The sequence below is a fragment of the Poecilia reticulata genome, unplaced genomic scaffold, assembly GCF_000633615.1.
Source record: "Poecilia reticulata strain Guanapo unplaced genomic scaffold, Guppy_female_1.0+MT scaffold_159, whole genome shotgun sequence".
NCBI classification, from domain to species: domain Eukaryota; kingdom Metazoa; phylum Chordata; class Actinopteri; order Cyprinodontiformes; family Poeciliidae; genus Poecilia; species Poecilia reticulata.
In genome coordinates this window covers 453,510-459,706 of record NW_007615017.1, presented here as the reverse complement: position 1 = coordinate 459,706, position 6,197 = coordinate 453,510, and the positions used below count along the sequence as shown (strand labels likewise).

At 44.4% G+C, this 6,197-nt stretch overlaps 1 protein-coding gene across 1 annotated transcript in view; it reads right to left on the bottom strand.

The window, feature by feature from the left end:
• dlc (deltaC) overlaps nt 1–6,197 on the bottom strand; it is a 231,068-nt gene that overhangs the window by 85,508 nt on the left and 139,363 nt on the right. The window lies entirely within an intron of this gene.

The window sequence follows — 6,197 nt, the reverse complement described above, 5'->3', positions numbered from 1 at the left end:
GCTGTGTTAGTTTAGCTAATCTACCACTGCTGTGTTAGTTTAGCTAACAGCAGCAGTAGCTAATCCACCACATGAATCACTTATTAATGTTTACAAAATAAATGTCGAGCCTAAAAACATAAAACTGTAACAGACTAAATGTTCTGTTCTTTGTGTGGGAAATGTTGAGTGTTACTTGGTGTTAAATCGAAACACCAAACATGAAGTTGATGTCAGATTACGTAGTTCACAGAGAAGCAAACGACAGATCTGCCCAGCAGAGAATAAAACTTAGAGGCAAATAAAGTGGAATGACAAACACAGCTATGGCAACGCGTCTGCGTGTGGCGCAGCCGACACAAGGAGCAAGAAAAAAGTGGTTTTGATTCATTCTTCAGCAGTTTTTCTGCTTTCCCTGTGCTGCACTGCTCTGGATTAACAATATCTACGTCCAGGTTTCATGTTGCCAACAGTTCTAACAGCATGGAAGAGACTCGTCTTGTTGAACTCCAGCATGGAGCGCATGCACTGAATTTCCAGATGTCAACAATAACATGTAAGAGATCCATAAAGAACCACCAGAACCTACAGACAGTCGTTTAATCGAAAGCTTCTGGTCCAGATTCCTCCTTCTGGACACTGTGAAGCACGGTGGCTCAGGCATCATGATATGGGGATGGTTCCCCCATATCATGGGGATGTTTAGCTGAAGCCTGTGGGTCCAGTGTGAACATTTAACTGGACCTACTAGAGATGATCCAGATCAGATCCGGGACCAGCAGGAAATGAACCAACCCAGGAGGCCCAGGACTGGTTCTGATAAAGATCAACAGGATCACAAACCTCCGGACTGAACCAGCTGGACTCCAACACCTGCAACCAATTTACCGACTTCGTCAGAGAAAATGTAAAAATTAGAGGATTAATCTGAACATCCAGACTAAATCCAGAATCTATCCTGCAACCAAACGATGAACCCATGCAGCTCTGCTCCCTGCTGGGTGGACACCTGTCCATCCACCCTCACCTGTCCATCAACCCTCACCTGNCCCTCACCTGTCCATCCACCCTCACCTGTCCATCCACCCTCACCTGTCCATCCACCCTCACCTGTCCATCCACCCTCACCTGGACATCCACCCTCACCTGTCCTTCAGACAGTCCAGCCTCCATCCCTCTGACCTGAATCATAAACTCGTGGTTCTCATCAGGTGATTTTCCTCCAGGCTTTAAAACCAGCAGAGGTCAAACCTCTGATAAAAACAGATCCCTGCTGCTGACCTCTGACCTCCCCTTCATCAGCATCGTTACTGGAAAATCTGTGTCAGCAGTAAAGCAGCCGCTTTCAGTCTGGTTTCCATGGTTACCACAGCACTGAGACCGGCCTAGTCAAAGTGTTCAACGACATCCATATAAACACAGACGGTGGAAGAACCACAGAGCTGGTTCTGGTTCTGTTGGACCTAAGGTCATAGATCTAGGGTTATAGATCTAGGGTTATAGATCTAGAACAGTGTACACTGAATATTATTTTACTGAATTATTTGCTTCCAAAGAACAAAAAGCCACATGAACATAAATCATTTTATGGCCATTCAACTTGAAACCAGTCGGCCAATCAGAGTGGAGAAAATGAGCCATTTCCTGATGCGAGATGCTACATTTTTCACCAAATGACCAGAAATCAGAAGCAAGCCGACTGAGATCTGCAGCACTAAAACATGGATAGTTTGATCAGTCATAGCTCTTCTTCTCCTCAGTGGTTCTGTGTCTGGTGGTGCAGCTCTGTGCTGCCTTCAGGAGAACGGGACATCAGAGCCATAAAGCTTCACCACACGGCATTTACTGAGCAAACCAGGGAATCAGTGGAAAAACTAATACGAGACAGAAACATGGATTATATCTGAATATAGACATTTTTCCTAGACAAAGAACAAATCTGGTTCTTAATCAAATCCTAATGAGTCCAATTCAAAGTGTCATGGAGTCATCAGCCTCATTAACACTGACATGAACAACTATACTGAAGAAATAAATATATCAATCTAATTAAAACATAAATAAGAGATCAGTTCCTTTTTACTGTTATGGTTTAAGATATATTTCTTCTTAGTAGTTGTTTCCTCACCAAGATGATCTTTATCTTTATCTGCCTGTTCTTCCCATACAGCCCCCTGTATTCACTTTTGCTCAAAATGTCTTTCCATACCAGTTTATTCCTGTTTCACCTCATATAAGCTCTTGATTTTACACCTTTCAGCGTCAGATTCTCTGGTTTTGTCCAACGTGCGTATCGTTTTATTATGACCTCACCAGACAATCACAGCAACAACGCCGTTAGCCGGTGGAACGCTGATGCGGTGAAGCTAAGAGCAGCAGGAGAACGGAGCTGCGCCAAGAAGCTAACAGAAGCTAAAAGAAGCTAACAGAAGCCAAAAGAAGCTAACAGAAACTAACTGAAGCTAGCAGAAGCTAACAGAAACTAACTGAAGCTAACTGAAGCCAACAGAAACACTGAAGAGAAGAAGAAGAGCTGCCATCGACACAGATGCAGCAGCCAAGCATGATTTAAAGTTGCAGACCTCAGTTTTTAGCCAGCAGCTCCAAGTCTGAGCTGGTGTTGCTGCATAGAAGCTGCTTATATGCAGCAACACCAGCTGATTTTGTATTCATGGGATTACAAAAAGTCCCATGAAATTCACATGTGGTTCACATGTACCACATGTGATGAAGTAATTTGTTCATGTGATCCATAGTTTATTCATCATGTGATCACAGGCAGGGAGGAAGTGAAACCAGCCACTGATTTTATTTATTTTGATTACAGACCCCACCAGAACAAGCAAATCATATAAAATGGATGATTTATTCTTAACTCCATAAAAACCGATTTACTGACAATAATTTTACCATACACATGTACTTAGACTAACTGAACATAAAGCATGGACACCTTAAGAGATGCAGGGCAGTAATTACTGCAGTAAACTTTAACTACACACATTCTGGCAGTCATTTCCTAAGGATAGACGCAGTAAAGTGGGGGGCCAATGGCCCCCTCCCCCCCCACTTTACGGCCCTGCCTTGCCAGACATTTCCACAGGCTGCACCAACTCTGACAGTCTGACTGACGTCTCTGTGTTTCTACGCAGACAGAGGCACAGATCAAACCTCCAGCACTGAGATCTGGACCAGCAGGCTCCAGATCATCACCCAAAGGTTCACCGCATGCGGCAGCTCCGGGTCGGGTTGGGATCAGGAACCGGTCTGACACCTGAAACAGGCTCTGATCCGGTCCGGGTCTGACCCGGTTCTGCCTAAAGATTAAATGAGATTTCTGTGTTTGTGCCACATCTGGCCCAGATGCTGTTTATAGAACCGTGACGATGTTTTCTTTCTAACGGCGCTGGGATGGAAAGAAACAGACGTCGGGCCCACATGTCCTTATCGGCCCGGACCAAAGGCTCAGCCACACTTTGCCCAGCAGATCATTTGGGCTCCGGTCCAAAAATAATTATGTGAATATATTTGTTTCCTCCAAAAGCCARTCAGCCRTCAGTATCGATGGCCACCGATGGGTTTAGGTCTCTGGCTGTTGAAATGAATGTTTGTTTGTTAAATAACAAGCACATTAAAGTTTAATCGTGGAGTTTTCCATTTTGTTTTCCATTCACACATGTTGTCAGCAGTCTGGCTGGTTATCTGTCCACTCAGATCATCTCTTTCCTGCACAGTTAGTGGGACAAGCAGCAAATCTAACCTTTTGGTTTTAGACCCTCAGCATCCAGATGGAGCTGCTGAGCATCAGGTTGTCCTGCTGCTCTCATCTGGCATTGCTGGAGGACATCTGACATTTTATTATTGTTTTTTATGCTACAAATATTTGACCAGTCGTGATTTTGTCATATCTATCCATCCTTGGCATAATTGTNCGGGCCCACATGTCCTTATCGGCCCGGACCAAAGGCTCAGCCACACTTTGCCCAGCAGATCATTTGGGCTCCGGTCCAAAAATAATTATGTGAATATATTTGTTTCCTCCAAAAGCCAGTCAGCCATCAGTATCGATGGCCACCGATGGGTTTAGGTCTCTGGCTGTTGAAATGAATGTTTGTTTGTTAAATAACAAGCACATTAAAGTTTAATCGTGGAGTTTTCCATTTTGTTTTCCATTCACACATGTTGTCAGCAGTCTGGCTGGTTATCTGTCCACTCAGATCATCTCTTTCCTGCACAGTTAGTGGGACAAGCAGCAAATCTAACCTTTTGGTTTTAGACCCTCAGCATCCAGATGGAGCTGCTGAGCATCAGGTTGTCCTGCTGCTCTCATCTGGCATTGCTGGAGGACATCTGACATTTTATTATTGTTTTTTATGCTACAAATATTTGACCAGTCGTGATTTTGTCATATCTATCCATCCTTGGCATAATTGTGTTGTGCGTATTTTGGCGCCCGCAGCTGTACGGCTGTGTGAACCTGAGATTATTTTAAGTCAAACAGAAAAGAATAATCTTGTTGCTCACTTTACTTTGTAAATTTGGCGGCTTGGCATTTTTTCTGTAAGCTAAAAATGAATGGATGGAGTTTGAATCCTCCCTAAGAGCGTCGTTTGGATCCTGCCAGAACTTTTTACCATCTGCGCGGTTCTGGCGGGTCGTCGGTTTATGACCTTTGTGTGTGTGTGTGTGTGTGTGTGTGTGTGTGTGTGTGTGTGTGTGTGTGTGTGTGTGGTCTGGCGAACTGAAGAGCTGACGGGTCACCCGGTTGGAGCTGTTTAACTGCTGCGTTTGTAACGACGACAGAACCTTCACACGGTGTTTTAATACCGTCCATCTGGATTCAGCAGCTTCAGGCATTTATCCTCTTTCACGTTTTTCCAGACTCCAGAGTGGATTAAAGTCCATCCCTCCGTCTAAATGCTCTGTGTAAAGCTGCCTTCTGCATGTTCCCCACTGAACTTTAAAAACAAAATGATGGTTATTTTCCACCACATCTCTGTGACCGCAGAGCATTTAATAAAATCATAAAATCTATCCAGACTGCATGGACCCAGAAACGTCGTCCTCCAGGTGACGGATATTTACCGTTTCAAAGACACTCAAAATGGTAGCAGAGGTGATGAAACACCCCGTGGCTCCGGCCTCAAAAATGAATCCGGTGTTCCGTCCATCTGTCAGACCTCGTGGTCATGCTCACATCGATGTTACGTTTCTTATAAAGCCGTCATACCTGTTGAAGTTTCATTTTGTGTTTTATTTCTCAGAAGTTTACGGTAAATAAAAAAATCCAGTTATCTCCACGCAGCGTCCAGAAAGAGGTTGTTCTGCTTGTTGCCTAACGGCTTCGGTCAGCATCCAGGTTTGTTTTAGGACATATTCTGTGCAGTTTTCTAAAGAAATATTGAAATATCAAAAAGGTAGATTAGCTATAGGGACAAAATATCCCCCAGGAGACCAAACTATTACTTCCGCACTATAATGCGCACCTTCAATGAATGGCCTATTTTAAAACATTTTCATATATAAGGTACATAGAATAGATGCTACAGTAGAGGCTGGAGTTACGTTATGCATCCACTAGATGGCGCTGTACTAAATTTTGCACTGTTGCTGGACTGTTTTGTTTGGAATGTCAACGAAACAGTTCGACTCGGATCGGCGAGGAGAGGCTTCTGGGCCGGACGTGGCCGGACGATGGTCACCCTTCTCCGTTCACGCTCAGCATGTTGGTGGAGAACGTGGTGATAATGACCTGCAGACGACCTGATTATAGACCAGTGGATCTTAACCTGGGTTGGATCGAACCCCAGGGGTTCGGTGGAGCCTCTGCTGGAGGTAAAGACACATTAACTTGTGTAAAGTCGTGATGACGCCCCGCTTTGCCATCACTTGCTGCAGAGGATCAGTTACATTGTTTAGCCAATCAGAGGATCACGTTACGTTGCTTAGCCAATCAGAGGATCACGTTACGTTGCTGAGCCAATCAGAGCTGTGGAGGAGCCCTGATTGGAGGAGCTCCACTCAGCAGGGATTTGAACTTGTGTCTTTATTTACTTCAGCAAAACTCAGTTTTTACCACATTCTGTAGCTTTCGGTGAACTTCTAGATCTGCTCCTTAGTTGCATCTTTTCGGGGTTGCTGCTGCCTCTAGTGGCGTGGGGGAGGTAACACAGCTACTATAATTACATTACTATATCAGAATACCAAAGTCTTTATTA